The following is a 21,105-nucleotide window of genomic DNA, read 5'->3' on the forward strand; positions in this document are numbered from 1 at the left end:
CCTGTGTTATCTACTGTATATAGAGATGTTATCAGTCATTGTACAGGAGGAGGAGGTGAGCTGTGACATCACCTATTGTGAATGGTGGATTCTCTGTTATCTACTGTATATAGAGGTGTTATCAGTCATTGTACAGGAGGAGGAGGAGGTGAGCTGTGACATCACCTATTGTGAATGGTGGATCCTGTGTTATCTACTGTATATAGAGGTGTTATCAGTCATTGTACAGGAGGAGGAGGTGAGCTGTGACATCACCTATTGTGAATGGTGGATCCTGTGTTATCTACTGTATATAGAGGTGTTATCAGTCATTGTACAGGAGGAGGAGGTGAGCTGTGACATCACCTATTGTGAAAAGTGGATCCTGTGTTATCTACTGTATATAGAGGTGTTATCAGTCTTTGTACAGGAGGAGGAGGTGAGCTGTGACATCACCTATTGTGAATGCTGGATCCTGTGTTATTTTCTGTATATTGAGGTGGTATCAGTAGAGAGGGGCGAACCCAAATTCAAAAGATGTTAAATGCCTAACACTGACTTTCCTCGGAAGTCCGTTTCAATGTTCAGAGTTTCGGTGAAAGTTCGTGAGAGAGAGAAAGATTTCCAGCAAAGTCCAGATCCCCATTGTTTTCAATGGGGTTCAGATTCTGGTTCAGGTTTGGGTACAGTTCCGGTACCCACACCGAACTTTGGAATAAAGTTCGGGTCGGGTACCAGAACCCAAACTTCCACGAGTGTGCTCATTTATATTTACCAGTCATTGAACGGGAGGAGGAAAAGGTGAGCTGTGACATCCATTACCTAATGTGAATGGTGTTATACTGTCTGTGATGATAATGAGACTGCTGAAAAGTCATTTGTAGAAAAAATGAAATGTGAGTATGATATAAAGCATGGTGGTCAGTATGGAAATTGTAATAGTTTTTAATTTCTTTTTACATAGAAAATAGATTTGGAGATATCAGAAATGTTGTGAATTATTATTAGTCTTATTTATACACATTCTAATATGGTTTTATACATTAGATATGTATTACAAAGTCTTTCTTTGGGTAAAAAGCGTTCTTGATCCCAACCTTGGCTCCCATTATACCGCCATTATCACAATATTTTCTTGCCTTTTTCGATTCTCTCCGAGATTCTTCTCCTCCTGTATCCACATCCTCGGCTCCTGTATTGTCCTCAAGGTTGAAAAACAAAAAAATAGATAATGCTTTGTTCTAGAGGATAAAATACAAAGAATAAGAGCTTTGGGCTTTTTGGTCACACAAACCGATAAAAAAAAATATTGTAAATATTGTATGTATCACCGAGATTAAAACTGTAAAGATAAAAGAAATTTTTCAAAATTTTTCACATTTTTGGGGACTGATATATTACAAGGACAGATCAGTGACTTCGATGCATAACATGTAATACCTCCTCTTGCCTGCTGGAGTGCTGTAGGAAAAATGAACACTTCTTTCTCAGTTTCCCCATATTGATTACATCTGATCATTGACGATCAAAGAACGAAAATTGGTAGTCTAATGAGAAGAACGTCTAAGGAACCAAACTCTGATCAAAGGACTTGATACAAAATGTACGTCATCAACCTTCAGTGATGGAGATGATCTCCAGCAATAGTGGTCTGATGCATGGGCAATCAATGCCTGAATAAAGCGGGCGGGGGCGCTTCAGATCCCTATTCATGTGATCAGTGGAGGTCAAAGCAGTGGACCTGTAATAACTTGATCAGTTAGGACAACCTCTTTAAAAGAAATCTGTCAAGAGATTGGTTTTTTTTTGTTTTGGAATGTTAGGGGCAGAGACCCTGATTCCAATGATATGTCAGTTACTAGGCTGTGTGTTACTGTTACAACACAATCAGTGTTTTAACAACTGGAGATTATCACTACAGGACAAGGTGTCTCGTGCATCCTAGTCAACTGCTCTGTGTAACCCCGCCCCCTACCATTGATTGGTAGCTTTCTGCCTATGCAGAGTATACACAGAAGGCTGCCAATCAGTGATGTGGGCGGAGTTATACATAGCTCAGCATTCTAAGATTTGCAGCAGAGAAAACAGTGATTGTATCAAAATGACGGCAGGCAGCCCAGTAGGTGTTACATCGCTGGAATCAGGGTATCTGTCCCTACATCATGCTGCTCTCAGCTTACATACACGATAAAACCTGCTGACAGATTCCCTTTAAAGGACTGTAATTATGGCCGTATTATGCCAAGGGGACTTGTCGAAACCAACCTTCTCGACGTGTCAGTCTTCATCTGGAGCGGTCTCTCAGATTTAGGAGATTCCTGTACCAACATGTTTTGTTTTTGTTTTTGCAGAATACAAGGTATTGTGTGATTTTTCTCGCCCTCCCCCATTCGTATCCTTTGATGGACACATTTTCCAAGTTTTCCAAGACAGATCAGATACAGACTTTGCCTGTCGAGTGCGGCTCATTTTTTATTTCTTCCTCTCTTGATATTGCCCCTTTGGGATCTTAACCAATTTGTGCCATCCTACTCCGGGAGGCTTTTGTCAATTGTATTTTCAGCGTAAAGCCGAGGTTCCTCGTCTCACGCGCCGTCTTATTATTACACTGGGGACACGCGGAGTGTCATCTAGACATGGTTAGCCCAAGGTCCTTCCGTGAGGCTCATGGATCCCCTTCATTAACAAGTGCCGGTGTCTTATCAACTGTGTCACATTTTCATTTTATCTGATGGCCCCTGAACTGAAGCATTTCACAAGACAAACGTCTGACTTATTACCACGTTCTTCAAAATGAATCTCTATTTGGGATGTAGGAGGAAGTCTACTACAGCTTTCCTCCAAATACAGCACCACACCCGTCCTCAGGATCTGCCTGGTACTGCAGCTCAGTGCTTTCAAAGAAAAACAGCCATGCTTGTTCTAAATCTGGACAATCCCTTTACAAACAAAAGTTTATGATCAGTACAGGATCAGTAATGTAATGTATGTACACAGTGACTGCACCAGCAGAATAGTGAGTGCAGCTCTGGGGTATAATACAGGATGTAACTCAGGATCAGTAATGTAATGTATGTACACAGTGACTGCACCAGCAGAATAGTGAGTGCAGCTCTGGGGTATAATACAGGATGTAACTCAGGATCAGTAATGTAATGTATGTACACAGTGATTGCACCAGCAGAATAGTGAGTGCAGCTCTGGAAAATAGTACAGGATGTAACTCAGGATCAGTAATGTAATGTATGTACACAGTGACTGCACCAGCAGAATAGTGAGTGCAGCTCTGGGGTATAATACAGGATGTAACTCAGGATCAGTAATGTATGTACACAGTGACTGCACAAGCAGAATAGTGAGTGCAGCTCTGGGGTATAATACAGGATGTAACTCAGGATCAGTAATGTATGTACACAGTGACTGCACAAGCAGAATAGTGAGCGCAGCTCTGGGGTATAATACAGGATGTAACTCAGGATCAGTAATGTAATGTATGTACACAGTGACTGCACCAGCAGAATAGTGAGTGCAGCTCTGGAAAATAGTACAGGATGTAACTCAGGATCAGTAATGTAATGTATGCACACAGTGACTGCACCAGCAGAATAGTGAGTGCAGGTCGGGGGTATAATACAGGATATAACTCAGGATCAGTAATATAATGTATGTACGCAGTGACTGCACCAGCAGAATAGTGAGTGCAGCTCTGGAGTATAATACAGGAGGTAACTCAGGATCAGCAATGTAATGTATGTACACAGTGACTGCACCAGCAGAATAGTGAGTGCAGCTCTGGAGTATAATACAGGAGGGAACTCAGGATCAGCAATGTAATGTATGTACACAGTGACTGCACCAGCAGAATAGTGAGTGCAGCTCTGGGGTATAATACAGGATGTAACTCAGGATCAGTGATGTATTTACAATATACTCAGCCTTTTAAGTACATTTATTTTAATATTTTTACTGTCAAATTATATTAAATCGTGGATGAACACTGTAATTACTCTTTCTTTAATATTGCAGGGAGTATTCGTTAGGAAACTGGCCTAGATAGGAACATCTACATAAAAAGGTAAATGGAATATTTAGTTTTATTCTATTAGTAGTTGTGAAGCAGTAAGATGAAGGCGCCCTGTCCTGGGTAATAGAAATGATATCGGACATTATGGATGGAGCCTTATTATGGTATATTAGCGTCCATTCTATCAGGGTGTGACCCACCTGTGGGATGAGCCTCTGGTACGGTTAGGAGGTCCTGAATCTCTGATTTGGGGATGCATTGGAGCAATCGCTTGCTACTAGATCTATTCGTTATGAGTTGATTCACAATTATCTGTTATTTTCTTTTGGCGATATGTCCTGTGGGTACAATGATAATTTATGAATGTTCGGTATATATGAAGAGCTGGACCTTAAAGCCATGAAGATCCATGAGACCTAAGTCCGAGCCTGCAGTCATTAGCCGATGACCTCGCCCCAATGCGCTAACTATACTTACATAATGATCAACTCTCCCGGAGTCTTCCGGGAAAAGGTGGGACCTCCTGGACTCCAAGGAGAGATGACGAACCTAACAGACATGCTGAGGCCTTCAATAAACGACTGGAAACCAGCACTTGCTGAGGGCTTCTTGTGTGTGGTGCTGGGATGCCGAGATGGAGCAGCCTACAGTTTCCCGTTTATGGGCATGAAAATGGGGCTTAGAGGGGGTCTGGCAAGTTAAAAAAAGGCATGGCTATGGGTAGAGACTACCGAATGACCAGTGTTTTCCGGGTCATACTGTCATGGTGGGTTCACCCATGGCTAAGGGTGCATCTGGGTACCACCAGAGCTCTTCCTGGTGGTATGTGAATATGGCCTCACAAAATTTTTGTAAGATGACCAAGCCTTGTCAGTAGACATGAGCAAATGTTTAGAAACTCCAATTTGCAAGCTTCTCAATTTTTTTTCAACTCATTGCAAATCGAAACCACTGTGAAGTCTCCAATCGCCCAGTAAAGATGTGTAGAATACAGGTCTCTTAGGAATGTATCCAACCCCTTCCACATTCTTTAACATAAACACAAAGTGACCTAAATGTATATGGCTCTGGTTAAACCGAGGGCAAAAGGTCTTCACTGCTATGTATTTTATGGCATTATCTACCTATCTGTATGGCTATGCTGTGATTTGAAATGCCCTCTCACTATCCAGATTCACCACAAAATGACTGCTGCATTCCCTGCTTGGTCTTTTACACTGGCTACAGTATTTCTTCTTGATTGGCTGTGCTATACCATGTGATGCGATTGCTGTTAGGCATTATGGGGAAGACTGTCTTAACATGTTCAAGATCAAGTGATCCTTTTTTAGCTGATACAATATTTTAGCTGATATAATGCTGCTGCATTCCCTGCATGGGCTTTTATTCTGGTTGCGCTATTTTTTTCTTGATTGGTTGTGCTATTCCATGTGATGTGATTGCTGTAAGGCATTTTGGGGAAGCCTGTCTGACCATGTTTGAGATCCCATGATCCTTTTTAAGCTCATACAATATTTTAGTTGATGTAATGCTGCTCCATTCCCTGCCTGGGCTTTTATACTGGCTATGATATTTCTCCTTGATTGGCTGTGCTATTCCATGTGATGTGATAGCGGTAAAACATTAGGGGGAAGCCTGCCTGACCATGTTTGAGATCCCATGATCCTTTTTTAGCTCATACAATATTTTAGTTGATGTAATGCTGCTCCATTCCCTGCCTGGGCTTTTATGCTGGCTATGATATTTCTCCTTGATTGGCTGTGCTATTCCATGTGATGTGATAGCGGTAAAACATTAGGGGGAAGCCTGCCTGACCATGTTTGAGATCCCATGATCTTTTTTAGCTCATACAATATTTTAGTTGATGTAATGCTGCTCCATTCCCTACCTGGGCTTTTATACTGGCTATGATATTTCTCCTTGATTGGCTGTGCTATTCCATGTCATGTGATAGCCGTAAAACATTAAAGGGAAGCCTGCCTGACCATGTTTGAGATCCCATGATCCTTTTTTAGCTGATACAATATTTTAGTTGATGTTTTGCTGCTCCATTCCCTGCCTGGGCTTTTATACTGGCTATGATATTTCTCCTTGATTGGCTGTGCTATTCCATGTGATGTGATAGCGGTAAAACATTAGGGGGAAGCCTGCCTGACCATGTTTGATATCACGCAATCTTTTTTTAGCTGATACAGTATTTTAGCTGATACATTGCTGCTACATTTCCAGCCTGGGCTTTTATACTGGCTACAATATTTCTTCTTGATTAGCTGTGCTATACCATGTGTTGTGATCGCTGTAAAGCATTTTGGGGACACCTGCCTGGCCTTGTTTAAGACCACATGATCCTTTTTTTTTTTTACTGATACAATATGTAAAATAGTGGTGGTCACTTTAGACGATTCTCACAAACCAAAAAAAAAGTAAATTTCTAAAACTTCTGCACAAATTCTGTTTGCATCAGATCAATTTCGCTCATCTCTACTTGTAACCTGTTCATGAATAATTACAATTTAGAACAAAAAACGCCATGGTCCCCGGACCCTGTTCCTAACCCTACGGAAGCAGCAGCATATGGCCCCACCGCGCACTTCTGCCGGTCCCCACCATCCTAAAGCCGATTTCCGTGCCAGTGTTCTCTTCCAAAGCTACATTTTTAATACCGCTCTCGGTGGCGTCTCTCAGAAAGGAAATATCAAATCAACCTCATTAATGCGCCCATTCTAGCGTGATCCAGTGTGCACTGGCGGCATTGTGTTTGCCAGTTTCATTAATTAAGCAAATGCCAGCGTCATTTGCATATGCAAATGAGAGACCCGTTCTATTACTTTTCTAAATATTCCATTCACCGACGACACCTCTCGAATATCTCCTCGGACTCGGTGTGACTATGTTAGCCTGACACTGTCTTCGAGGTGACGAGTATAATAGTTCTTTTGTGTCAAGTGATCCTCTCTTCTTCTTTTTTTTTCCCAGGCTGCGTGCATGGCATGGGTGGGACAGTGGCTTATTGTCTCTCCGCTAGACACAACTTGGTCTGAATACCACTTAGTGGTATGTGAAGCAAGTCAGGATCATTTGCATTTATTTCAGTCGCATCGGGTTTATAGGTCAAGGGAGGCAGTCTGCAGAAACTCCGTGTGCCGCTGCCCCCATTATTGAGGCTGTCAACAATTCCGCCATGAATACATGCAAGCGGTGGAGCCTGCCGTCCGGGTCTTCGTGCAATTACATACGTAACGATGTATCAGTGCAAACTTGGGTTTTTTTTTTAGCTCATTGTGCAAATATTCAACATGAAGGTGAATTCAAGGTCAAAGATTTTGTTCAAGGATCAATGGTCTCCGGCATGGGGTCTTCTAAGGGAACAATAGCCGGGAAGCAGTAGGGTTCTCAACGGGTTAAGTCGTGAATGACGGATGGTCGATGTTAATGGAGCTGAGCTGGATTACCCTCTGTGCCACGAGGAATCTGGTACCAGCTGGGATTAAAATGGAGGGTATGATAGCATGCCAACTCATGTCCCTCCGGTCCCCTGCTACCTCTACCCCATCATCTCGGCTCTGCGTCCCTCCAGAGAGCTTTGCCTGCTTTGTTTTATTTTCGCTAAATTCCCTATAATAAATGGCTCCGATTTATCAAATTAGCTACGTAGGTTTCCTAGTGTAAGCATATTAAAAAAAAAAAAAAAAAAAAAATGGAGTCACGGTTTAATATCATATTTACAAAGCACCTGTCTCTCCTGTTCCGACACGTGTTCCGGTTCTTCCAATCTGCCTTTGTTTCTCAGCCATAAAAAATCTAACGAAGGAAAGACTGGTGCATCCCTTGTACGCTGTTGTTTGTATAATAATACAGTAGAGAATTTTGCATAAACCTTGTGCTCCGCGTTTGCTGCCGCCTAATTAATAAAAATAGAGTTTTATTGCGGCGTCCTGCTTCTGCAAGTCCTTTTTGTGCGGTCCTCGGATCTCTGCATTTATAGGATTGATTTACTCATCAAATATATTATTAATGGCCTATACACATGTGTGATCGGTGGTCGAGACGAGAGTGGGGATCCCCAAAATCCTTGCTTGAATGGAACAGTAGTGGGCATGCGAAACCACCTCTCCCATGGTGATCACACATGTACAATCCATCCCTCCATTGACACAGAGAACTTTGTGACTTCTGCTCTTGTTGATCAGTAAAGGTCCCAGTGGTCTGATCCCAACCGATCGTACATTTATATCTTGGGTATAGTGGATAGGCCATAAATATATTTAGGGTATTGAGGCTTGTCTGTACAATATATTTAGATGGCATGCGAAAACGCCTCTCCCACGGTGGTCGCACGTGGACAATCCACCCCTCCATAGACACAGAGAACTTTGTGATCCTTGTTCTTGTTGATCGGTAAAGGTCCCAGTGGTCGGATCTCCACCGATCCCTTATTTATCGTGGATAGGTCAGAAATATATTTAGGGCATTGAGGCTTGTCTGTACAGTATATTTAGATGGCATGCGAAATCGCTGCTCCCACGGTGGTCGCACGTGCACAATCCACCCCTCCATAGACACAGAGAACTTTGTGATCCTTGTTCTTGTTGATCGGTAAAGGTCCCAGTGGTCGGATCTCCACCGATCCCTTAATTATCGTGGATAGGTCAGAAATATGTTTAGGGTATTGAGGCTTGTCTGTACAATACATTTAGAGGTCATGCGAAGCCACCACTCTCACAATAGTCACACATGCACAATCCACCCCTCCACAGACACAGACAACTTTGTGACCCCTGTTCTTGTTGATCGGTAAAGGTCCCAGTGGTTGGACCACCACTGATCATACATTTATCACTTATTTATCATAGATAGGATATAAATATATTTAGGGCATTGACACTTGTCTGCACAATACATTTATAGGGCATGCGAAATCGCTGCTCCCACGACGGTCACACATGCACAATCCACCCCTCCATTAACATAGAGAAGTTTGTGACACTTGTTCTCATTGATCAATGAAGATCCCAGTGGTCGCACCTCCACCGATCATACATTTATCACCTATCTATTGTTGATTGGCCATATATTTATGTAGGCTTGTCTGGGCAATACATAGGCTGCACAGTGGGCATAGTGGTAATTAAGACATTTTAGCTCTTATCCTTTGTAAAAACAGATGAATGTTGTGTTCCTGGAAGTGTGATCCTCTTGGTCTAGGACATCGGATATGAAAAGGGGTTGTACAAACCAGAAACCCCCCTTAACTAACAGAATAATGGTACATTACCATCTAGTCTTCTTTTGCATCAAATGTATATTTCACTACCTTATTTTGCTGCCTTCTTTCCTTGCTGTTTTAATTGTCTACTTCATATTCCTTTAGAAGATACTTTAAACTGCTGCTCTTGCAAAAATCCATACTATATATATATATACATATATATATATATATATATATATATATATATATATATATATATATAAACACTCTCTCTGTTTGAGCGTCTCTGCACCCATCCCCCATGTTTTACAGACAGTGAGATTGTTTGTAAATACTGTTGGAGTATGGATTCTGGCTTAGAGCAGCAGTTCAAAGCAGCTTCTAAAGGAACATGCATTGGTGAGCCTAAACAGCAAATTTCAGCATGTTGTTTGGGAGGAGGATGCTAACAAAGCTACATATTGTGTTTATACATTAAAAAAGCTTGTTAGTTCCATCTATTGGTGACTGCAGCCAGTTAGAAATCATTTATCGGCACGTGATTTGGAGCTCAGTAAGATAAATGTAATCCTATTTGCAATGAAGATTTTCACTGAGTATTACTGGAGATCATAGGGTAAGGATGGCGTTAAAGTATAGATGACATTTGTATAGGATATCAGCTTGGTCTCTCCTTGTGCCCCTGCTGCTTTCACCCCTTTGTGAAGCCCACCCATCACAGCATATAGTATGCAGATTGTGCAGTAAGTGCATCCAAGTGTTCACTATGAACGTTTCCTGAGATAATGGAGGCCTGCTGCTTTGCATATATGTCTGCCGAATGTTCCCCCTTAATGCTCATGCCTACTGCCAAAGTGTTTCTCATAGCACGGGAGCGATCTTGTATGCAGACCACGTTGGGATGCGCTTACACGTACACAAATGTGCTATATACAACAGGAGCCTTACAGACATTAGTATCCACATTGTAGAGCATAAGTGGACATTCCATACAGAGATGTTTAATGATCCGAAAGGAAATGGATTCTGCAATGTCCTAAAGATGATGGGCGTACTGGCAAAACATGTATGGAGGTGAGGGGTGCAAAGGTGATGGGTGCGATGGTTAGGGATGCAATGGTGAGGGGTGCAAAAGGGAGGTGTGCGAAGGTGAGGGGTGCGATGGTTAAGGGTGCGAAGGTGAGGGGTACGATGGTTAGGGGTGCGATGGTTAGGGGTGCAAAGGTGAGGAGTGCGAAGGTGAGGGGTGAGAAGGTAATGGGTGCGAAGGTAAGGGGTGTGATTGTGAGGGGTGTGATGGTGAAGGGTGCGATGGTTAGGGATGCAAAGGTGAGGGGTGCGAAGGTTAGGGGTGCGATGGTTAGGGGTGCAAAGGTGATGGGTGTGATGGTTAGGGATGCAATGGTGAGGGGTGCAAAAGGGAGGTGTGCGAAGGTGAGGGGTGCGATGGTTAAGGGTGCGAAGGTGAGGGGTACGATGGTTAGGGGTGCGATGGTTAGGGGTGCAAAGGTGAGGAGTGCGAAGGTGAGGGGTGAGAAGGTAAGGGGTGCGAAGGTAAGGGGTGTGATTGTGAGGGGTGTGATGGTGAAGGGTGCGATGGTTAGGGATGCAAAGGTGAGGGGTGCGAAGGTTAGGGGTGCGATGGTTAGGGGTGCAAAGGTGAGGAGTGCAAAGGTGAGGGGTGAGAAGGTAAGGGGTGCGAAGGTAAGGGGTGTGATTGTGAGGGGTGTGATGGTGAAGGGTGCGATGGTTAGGGATGCAAAGGTGAGGGGTGCGAAGGTTAGGGGTGCGATGGTTAGGGGTGCAAAGGTGATGGGTGTGATGGTTAGGGATGCAATGGTGAGGGGTGCAAAAGGGAGGTGTGCGAAGGTGAGGGGTGCGATGGTTAAGGGTGCGAAGGTGAGGGGTACGATGGTTAGGGGTGCGATGGTTAGGGGTGCAAAGGTGAGGAGTGCGAAGGTGAGGGGTGAGAAGGTAAGGGGTGCGAAGGTAAGGGGTGTGATTGTGAGGGGTGTGATGGTGAAGGGTGCGATGGTTAGGGATGCAAAGGTGAGGGGTGCGAAGGTTAGGGGTGCGATGGTTAGGGGTGCAAAGGTGAGGAGTGCGAAGGTGAGGGGTGAGAAGGTAAGGGGTGCGAAGGTAAGGGGTGTGATTGTGAGGGGTGTGATGGTGAAGGGTGCGATGGTTAGGGATGCAAAGGTGAGGGGTGCGAAGGTTAGGGGTGCGATGGTTAGGGGTGCAAAGGTGAGGAGTGTGAAGGTAAGGGGTGCAATTGTGAGGGGTGTGATGCTGAAGGGTGCGATGGTTAGGGATGCAAAGGTGATGGGTGCAAAGGTGAGGGGTGAGAAGGTAAGGGGTGTGAAGGTAAGGGGTGTGATTGTGAGGGGTGTGATGGTGAAGGGTGCGATGGTTAGGGATGCAAAGGTGAGGGGTGCGAAGGTTAGGGGTGCGATGGTGAAGGATGCGATGGTGAGGGGTGCGAAGATGAGGGGTGTGATGGTGAAAGATGCGTTGGTGAGGGATGTGATGGAGAGGGGTGTGAAGGTGAGGGGTGCGAAGGTGATGGGCACTATGGTGAGGGATGCGATGATGAGGGGTGCAAAGGATAGGGGTGCAATGGTTAGGGATGCAAAGGTGAGGGGTCCGAAGGTAAGGGGTGCGATACTGATGGGTGTGATGGTGAGGAGTGCGATGGTTTGGGATGCAAAGGCGAGGGGTGCGAAGGTTAGGGGTGCTTTGGTGAAGGATGTGATGTTGAGGGGTGCGAAGGTTAGGAGTGCGGTGGTGAGGGGCGCAATGGTGAAGGATGCGAAGGTATGGGGTGCGATTGTGAGGGGTACGATTGTAGTTCTGTATCAGATCAGGATATAAATGGTTATAAGCTGGAATAATATGCAGAGCTTTATGGAAGAAAAACTAATATCTATCAATACTATATTTTTATCTATTATCTATTTATTTATCTATATTTATTTATTAATCTATCTATTATCTATTTATCTATCTATTAGCTGTCTATCTGTCTAATATGTATCTATTTATTTTCTATCTACCATCTATCTATCAATAATCTATGTATTATCTATCTGTCATAGAGAAAAATAAAAATCTATAATACATCCCCGGAGAGGGGACATATCCCCTCACATTGAACATATGGGATTAATTGTGGCTGGGAAAAAAGAAAGTAATTACAACTAGAGAAGTGAGAAAGAGAGTTAACACTTTAACTTACATTGAAGTAGGCAGCTCTTGCAGTGGACGGGTAATTACAGCAGAGAAATGCTATGAGAAAAAGACAACAAGTCTGAGATTAGTTTACACAGAGGCATGGGAAAACACTTCCCCAGGAAAGAGCTTCCTCTGATCAAATAACTATTCTGAAACTTTTTGCATCCAGTGTTCAGATATGAATATTAGGATTCTGCATTGATCTGATATTTATGGGAGATATATTTTCGACATAGTAGTGAAGGATCAAAAATCATGCATTCACTCAAATCACTAGAGGGCCATCAAAAGCCCTTCAAATTAATACTCGTCTATCCATGTAATGTTTCATCTCTATAAAAAGATAAAATCATGATAGGAAACATGACAACAATATCTACTGCCTGGGACCTCCAGGGCCGAAGTTGGGGATCTCATGGAAATTTGAAGGACCTAGCACATCCCACAACTAGCTCTCATGCGAGCTCATCAAGGGCAGTTATGTGGGCGTAATATTGAGCTAATAAAAATGAAAGTGGAAGACATAAGTTCACTGTCATAGTGTTCCATTTTACAAATCAGAGTGCTTCCTTCCGCTAAGCTCTGAGCCATTCCCGTGACTTCAGGTTTAGCAATTTCTTTCGTTATTCCTTTTTATTTCATGTCACATTGAATATACCGAATTGTTTTATTCCCATTTTGTATCATCTTGTATATTTTTTTGTATAAACAATGCCTATCTTTCTGGATTAAATATATCAAATTTAATAGCTCTGTTCTTTTTGTTCTGTAAACCGCACCTCTGAAAGCCTTACGCTACTTGTCCAGTCGGCTTGTATAAACGATTGGTGGTGGCAGCTATTATTGGTTCCTTTTATTTGTTAATGTGCAGTTGGTGGTGACCATATCTGAGTACATATATATACATCCCACGTGTTGGAATCGGAGGTGTATATACCATACGCTCACTGTGAGTCCCGCAATAACCAACTCAGTAGTGGAAACAGCCGCAACCTCATCAATCACTCGTCAGTCAATTGCATAATTGTCCTGATGACTGGAGGCAGTGGAGTTACATCCCTTGATAAATTGGTAACAGTGGTGGGATCTGTGGGACCTCTCCGTTGGTAACAGTGGTGGGATTTGCGTGAACTCTCCGGTGGTAACAGTGGTGGGATCTGCATAATCTCTCCGTTGGTAACAGTGGTGGGATCTGCGTGATCTCTGTATTGGTAACAGTGGTGGGATTTGCGTGATCTCTCCGGTGGTAACAGTGGCGGGATCTGCGGGATCTCTCCATTGGTAACAGTGGTGGGATTTGCGTGAACTCTCCGGTGGTAACAGTGGTGGGATCTGCATAATCTCTCCGTTGGTAACAGTGGTGGGATCTGCGTGATCTCTGTATTGGTAACAGTGGTGGGATTTGTGTGACTTCTCCGGTGGTAACAGTGGTGGATCTGCATGATCTCTCCGGTGGTAACAGTGGTGGGATCTGCATGACCTATCCGGTGGTAACAGTGGTGGGATCTGCGTGATCTCTCTGGTGGTAACAGTGGTGGGATTTGCGTGAACCCAACCCCTTCTCCAGCTGTTATCCTTGACATCTATCTATCGATTGATTGATCGATCGATCGTCGATCTATCTACCTGTCTGTCTAGCTCTCTTATCCACCTTTTTGTGTGTTTTTCATCACCCCACCATTCGTCCTTCTTTACCCTGTATATTTTGAGCAGTAAGTCTGATCACATCGGGTCTGTACATCATGTTATGGGTTAAATTTCCGGCCCAGTGTTATTCTCAGGCCTTTTACCGAGTTGTCACAAGCAGCCTGTGCATTCTGCGAAATGAGCACTAATTTGAGAGGATCATTTGGAAGTCAGAGTCATGCCCTGAATTTCAATGTATAAACATGGAGAGCCGTGCCAACCTGGCACCGGGCCACGTATTCAAGAGTAAACATGAGTCTCCCGGGCGGCTTCAGATGGAGGCATCAATACGAAATCTAGTCACCGTCTGACTGGCTCACAACAGCAGCGTCCCCCCACCGCACCGCACAGACACCGCCGCAGCCGACTTAACTCTTCAAACCCCTGAGACGGGGGCACAAATTACCAAATAAATTAATAGTGATGTCGACGTACAGACAGACCCGACACCAAAGTTTCACAAAGAGCAGGAAAGCGTGGCACGGTGCCCGCGCTCTGCACTGCCATCTATCTCACTGAGCGCCGCTCGCTGGTGGAGGCCGGCGGTTACCTAGGGACTGACGTGCCAGCGTTGCCAAGGAAACCATGGCTGGACCTGAGCAGTCCCACTGACTAATGCCATACATATGGCACGGCGAACGACGTGATTGCACAGGATGACGACATTACACATTTACAATTAGCACAAGTTGCATTAAAAGTTATATATCTTTTGTTATTATTTTATATATAAAACTCTATATATATAATTAATATATATAATTCTATATAAAAACCTATTAAGATATACAATTCCATCTATATATAGTATATATAACATTTTTTATTTTAAAAAAATCTAAAATTATATATATATTATATAGATATACATACTTTTATAAATAGATATGTGCGTAGATAAATAGATGTGTATGTATATATATATATATATATATATATATATACTGTATATGTGTATGTATATTAGATATGTTGTATATTATTATTTATTATTGTAGCGCCATTTATTCCATGGCGCTTTACAATAATCTTAAACAATACAAGTCACGACTGGTACAGGAGGAGAGAGGACCCTGCCTGTGAGGGCTCACAGTCTACAAATATATATATATATATATATATATATATATATATATATATATATATAATGATATAGGCAAAAAGAACACAGCAGCACATGTGCATGAATCTAAGCCATGTGGAAACACAGAAAAACATTTAAACCGTTCAATGTAGGTTATACTACTCAAAAACATTTAAAAAAAAAATGTTTCAGAAAATTGGTTCTTTTCAAAAAAAAAAATTTTTTCACAAAACTTACAGTAATAGATGAAATTGAAGGTTGTTAGCGCATAAATTGGCCAATTCATGTATGCCCATCAACCACGGCAAGGTGATGGGTCCTACTCTACCGTACATGCCACTATATAATGATATACTGTATATGCAATAATATAATACCATATTTTTGGACTATAAGACGCACCTTACTATAAGATGCACTTCAAGTTTAGATAGCAGGAAAAAAAAGGAAAAACATAATTCCCACAAATTAAAACTTTCCTATGAGTATAAAGAAGCGGAGGGATCAATATCATTAATTGCTGCAGGTACAACTGGGAGGTAATAGATTTTTTGTTTGTGTTTCTCTACAGCATGAGTATTACACACTTACAGCTTTACTGCACACACATTATTAACACTCTCTGCAGCGCACACCTGTACACAACACTGCTACATGCACAATACATACACACTCAGCTCTCATGCAGACACAGCTCTGCTACTCACACAGTGAGTTACAGCAGCACACACACTCAGCTCAGCTATATCATCAAAAACAAGCACACAAACTATACATTACTGCACACACATTATTAACACTCTCTGCAGCGCACACCTGTACACAACACTGCTACATGCACAGTACATACACACTCAACTCTCATGCAGACACAGCTCTGCTACTCACACACAATTCTGTTACAGCAGCACACACACTCAGCTCAGCTACATCATCAAAAACAAGCACACAAACTATACATTACAGCATTTTGACATTCCTTCCAGGTATGTGATTGATCTCATGACCTGAAAGGTTCTTCCGCTGGCCAAGACCTGCAGTACTCATGCAGCTTTAGTGGTGTGCAGGTGCTGGTAGCTTCCTCTCCTGCCCTGCACTAATCAGACTGATCAGCTTCGGGCTGGAGGAGAGGGAGCTGTGCGGCTACATAGTTCTTTCAGTGATTGGGAAAAACACTGTGTCAGCATTCTTCTCAGTCACTGGAAGACGCACACACTTTCTAGCAAGATGTTTCTTGCTAAAAAGTGTGTCTTATAGTCAGATAGATATGGGGTATGTGTTTGTTTGTTTTTTTCAATGATATTATATTTTTCATTATATGGGGACACAAAGCAACCTCCGATCTAACCTAAGATGGAAATCCAGGGAGGTTCTTGAAGGTCCAGTAACTCACAATATCTCTACCTCCAAAGATTAGACTCCCAGGCCCAGATTATTCAACCGGCATTTTTGTTTGTTTTATTTTTTTTTGTCGGGGTTGGCCAATTCATCTGAGCTCCATCCTTTTTTCAAAATGGTGTCAGTCATAAAACGTTGCCGCATTTTAATTAGTTTTATGACATAAAACTGGCTAGGGCCTTTGTTCTTCTTTTCAGGAAGGTTAGGACTTGCTCCTTTGGTGTCGAAGGCAGTAGAAAATGTTGTATCGCCCTTGGATGTTGACCTTGAGCTGCGCTCTTGTATATAAAAAATGTAAAACTTAATTTCAAACTTTTTGGAAACGACCTCCTCGAACCTTCTGGAAATCTGCATTTTGTGAAGGTTTCCTGTGCGTGGCCCCGGGTTGAAAATACTTATCAATAGTTCTGATTTTTCTAGGGTCTTAACCACAATGGGGACTGAGCTTATGCTTATCCTACCTCAGAGTGGGAATTGTGGGGGCATTTCTAGCTATTTTTGGGATGTTCCTGGGCAGTCACAGAGCAGGGCTTAGATTTTCCATTTTTGGGGTATTAAAATGTTGATAAGCACATATGTTTTAGCTTCAAACAGAACCTCCGGATCCAAACAAATGCAAGGAAGGGCCCTTCACACCTGGGAAAAGGGGAGGGCAATAACAAATATTCACCAGTTCACAGTAAGCTGTAAAGGCACATAACTGTTTGGGGGGAGGGGGCTAGAATTGTGAATTGTCCCTTGCTCCTCACTGGCGCCCTAGGCAGCTGCCTATACTGCCAGTCCCCTTTCCATGGTAATACAGCTAAAAAGTCTCATACATACAAAACCTGTAAAAAGAGCTGTACCCACTGCTGGATGTTGCCATATGATGCCACTATACAACACCGTATCTATGACTCTAGGGAAGAATATTTCTGAAATATACTATCCGGCGGAGTTTGCCGTAATCTTTTTTTATGTACGGATTCCATATGGCTCCATTATGGGTCCCACAGACTGATATGGCTACTACATTACAAATCGTGCCAGTATAGAACCTATATGGAGCCCTATACATCAGACAGTGGCGTACCATCAATGGCATACCACCATATGACCGCTGGGGCCTGAAAGATGGGGGCCTGAACAAATCCCACCACCATGACTGCCTGGCATCTGTAGAAGTTAGGGGTAATTTTTAGGAGCAGGCTCACGCTCTGAGCCTGCTCTATACCTGACAGGAGCTAATCGCAGTAATGTACCGCCTTAGATGCCTTGGTCAACAGTGACTATAGCATCTAAGTGGTTAGTCAGAGTGTTTGTTACTCAAATTGGGTGCCAACAACATGATCGTGGGAACCCAGTGGGTTATTTTATGGCAGCCGAGGGGCCATGGTTTTATGTACTGCCCCTGACTTGAAGCCTAAGATTTTGATATTTCTACTTAAGGGGCAGGGATTTGTTTTGCACGACTTGTGTATTGCTGATCTGTTTCTCGAATTATACTTATGATGCAGGACAGGGACGTTGCACCTCATTACACTCCGAGTGTCTAGAAATATATTGAAAAGCTGATTTATTTGAGATTCGAGTCGACGTTAGCAGCGTCTCTGTGCAGCCTCAGCTGGCGTTGAGGGGCATAATGCCTTTTATGAGGTGGGCATCTTTCCAGGTCTGCCTAATACTCTAGGGCCATTCTAAATAGAAAAGTGCTGAGAAAAAAAAAATGGAAGAGATGTAGATGAGGCTTGTGTCACCTAGAGCGAGAATGAAATTCATCTTCATGTCATGACACGAACAAAACAAAACTGCTGGGGTTTGAAATGATAAATCCACTAATAGGGTGTAGATGGTATTGTTCCGATGCCCAATGGCATCATATTTACTATCCTCCAGGACTGGGACCGGTGCCACAATTGTACAAAGCCTGCATGTGCATGCGTACCCCGGGTGGAAATGCCAGGGTCCCGCTGGTCAGACATGCAGGGCGGATTATCTCTCCACGTGACATAGCCCATCAACTATATTTTTAAAGGGGTATTTCCATCTCAAGACATTGAGGGCAAATCATTATGGAAGTCATAGTGGGAAGTGACGGCCATTCCTTTGTTCTTTCTCCACTTGGAGCCGCAACCAGCGTCCAATTCATCAGGCATGACTGTGATCGGGCATCCGCTATTCTTAACATAACCTAAGTTAGCTCTTTACAATGAGACCTTACAATGTCAGGGGGTGACAGCCGATGAACAGAGTTCTAGAATTTGATATATGAAACCACAAAAAATGAGCAAAAAAAAGCATCTCCAAAATGGCATTTCTTGTTGGGAATCCTGGTATGTCGCAGATCTTGTGCCATGTTCCCAGTGTACAGCAGGTCTTGTGGGATGTTCCCAGAATGCAGCAGGTCTTGTGGGGTGTTCCCAGTATACAAAAGATCTTGTGGGGTGTTCCCCAATATGCAGCACGTCTACTGGTATTTTCCCAGTATACAGCAGATCTTGTGGGGTGCTCCTTGTATTTGATGGGTCTTTTGGTGTGTTTCCAGTGTTCGGCAGGTCTTATGGGATGGTCACAGTATTCAGCAGATTTTGTAAAGTATTCCTGGTATAAGACAGGTGTTGTGGGGTGTCCTTTCTATAGGGCTGTTGTTGTCGGGTGTTCCCAGTAAACGGCAGGTCTTGAGAGGTGTTCCCATTATACAGCAGGTCTTGTGGGGTGGTTCCCAGTATATGGCAGGTAATGTGTGGTTTTCCTGGTGTACGGCAGGCCTTTGGGGTGGTTCCCAGTATATGGTAGGTCTTGTAGGGTGCTTCCCAGAATATGGCAGGTATTGTGAGGTGGTGGAGTCTTTCCAGTACACTGCAGGTCTTGTGGGGCGTTTTCGGCATACGGCAGGTCTTGTGGGGTGTTCCCGGTATATGGCAGGTCTTGTGGGGTGTTCCCGGTATATGGTAGGTCTTGTGGGGTGTTCCCGGTATATGGCAGGTCTTGTGGGGTGGTTCCCAGAATAGGGCAGGAATTGTGAGGGTGTTTTCGGCATACAGCAGGTCTTGCGGGGTGTTCCTGATATACAGCAGGTCTTGTGGGGTGTTCCCAGTATACAGCAAATCTTGTGGGGTTTTCCCAGTATATGGTAGGTCTTCTAGGGTGGTTCCAGAATAGGGCAGGTATTGTGAGGTGGTGGAGTCTTCCCAGTACACTGCAGGTCTTTTTGGCATACGGCAGGTTTTGTGGAGTGTTCCCAGTATACAGAAGATCTTGTGGGGTGTTCCCGAAAAACAACAAGTCTTGTGGGGTGTTCCCAGTATATGGCAGGTCATGTGGGCAGGTTCACAGTATCTTGCAGGTCTTGTGGGGTGTCCCTGCTATACAGCAGGACATGTGTATTCCCGGTATACAGCAGTCCTTGTGCAGTGTTCCTGGTATACGGCAGGTGTTGTAGGGTGTTCTTGGAATTCAATTGGTCTTTAGTTATGTTACCAGTATACAGCACGCCTTGTGGAGTGTTCCTGGTTTGCAAAGTTTAGTACTTCCCAAAGGACAGAGCGATCAGAGTTTATTCATTTATTACACTTTGCTTATATAGCGCTCTCATATTCTGCTACACTTTACACATATTATTATTGTTGCCGTCCCCAATGTGGCTCACAATCTAGATTCCCTATCAGTATGTCTTGGAGTGTGGGAGGAATCCGGAGAACCCAGAGGAAACCCATGAAAATACAGGGAGAACATACAAACTCCTTGCAGATGTTGTCCTTGGTGGGACAGAGTGCTTTTACTGATCACGGTCTACCTCTGAAGATACCTACAATGTGCCCATGAGAATGAGATCACGACTTTAGAGACAATGGAAGAATGCAGTCTGGTCTTATGAATAATCTTTGACATTACGTGAACGTTTGGTTCTAGGAAGAGATGGCACCAGACTGTAAAATGAGGTGAAGACAAACCGTGGGGGCAGTGTGATGGGGAAATGTGCTGGAAATCCTTGGCTCCTCCACACCACAACTTTCTAGACTTGAAGGATCTTCAATTTTGGTTCCAGATGTTACAGGTCACATTCAGAGGTCTTGCGAAGTCCATAGGACTTTACGATTTGGCGGCATAAAAACACTATATTAGGCTGAGATCAAATTCTGAATTCTTCTCTCTTCTTAATACTAAAGAGCAATGCTTTACAGATCACACTATGAAGAGTTACAGAGCTCATACAGGATTAGAAAATCATGGCTTCTTCCTTCTAGAAACAGCCTCTCATCCTTGTCCATATGAGTACTAAGGATCGAGAACCGATCTTCACGAAAAATGTGTCATACTCGAGAGTCAACAAACGTGGAGAAGCCAAATCAAGGCTTCAATATAACTGTGGTGTTACATTGTGTTTTGTTGGGTCCCTTTTGTTTTTGTGTTTTATGTTTTTTTAGTCTCGATCCCATCTAATGTTTTGGTATCTATGACAAACAAGAGCTCCACATGTGCTTAATTACTAAAAGCTTCTGCGATGGAGTAGTC

General features: G+C 43.3%; 1 long non-coding RNA gene across 1 annotated transcript in view; it reads right to left on the minus strand.

Annotated features, from left to right (window-relative positions):
• Positions 1–982: 982 nt before the first annotated feature.
• LOC143776849 (uncharacterized) overlaps positions 983–21,105 on the minus strand; it is a 67,034-nt gene continuing 46,911 nt past the window's right edge. Inside the window, exons 2-3 of the long non-coding RNA XR_013215928.1 lie at positions 12,448–12,497; positions 983–1,181 (exon numbers count right to left, since the gene is read on the minus strand). This is a non-coding gene — a long non-coding RNA (uncharacterized LOC143776849). The remainder of the gene's footprint in view (positions 1,182–12,447; positions 12,498–21,105) is intronic.

This window comes from Ranitomeya variabilis, chromosome 5, assembly GCF_051348905.1.
Source record: "Ranitomeya variabilis isolate aRanVar5 chromosome 5, aRanVar5.hap1, whole genome shotgun sequence".
NCBI lineage: Eukaryota > Metazoa > Chordata > Amphibia > Anura > Dendrobatidae > Ranitomeya > Ranitomeya variabilis.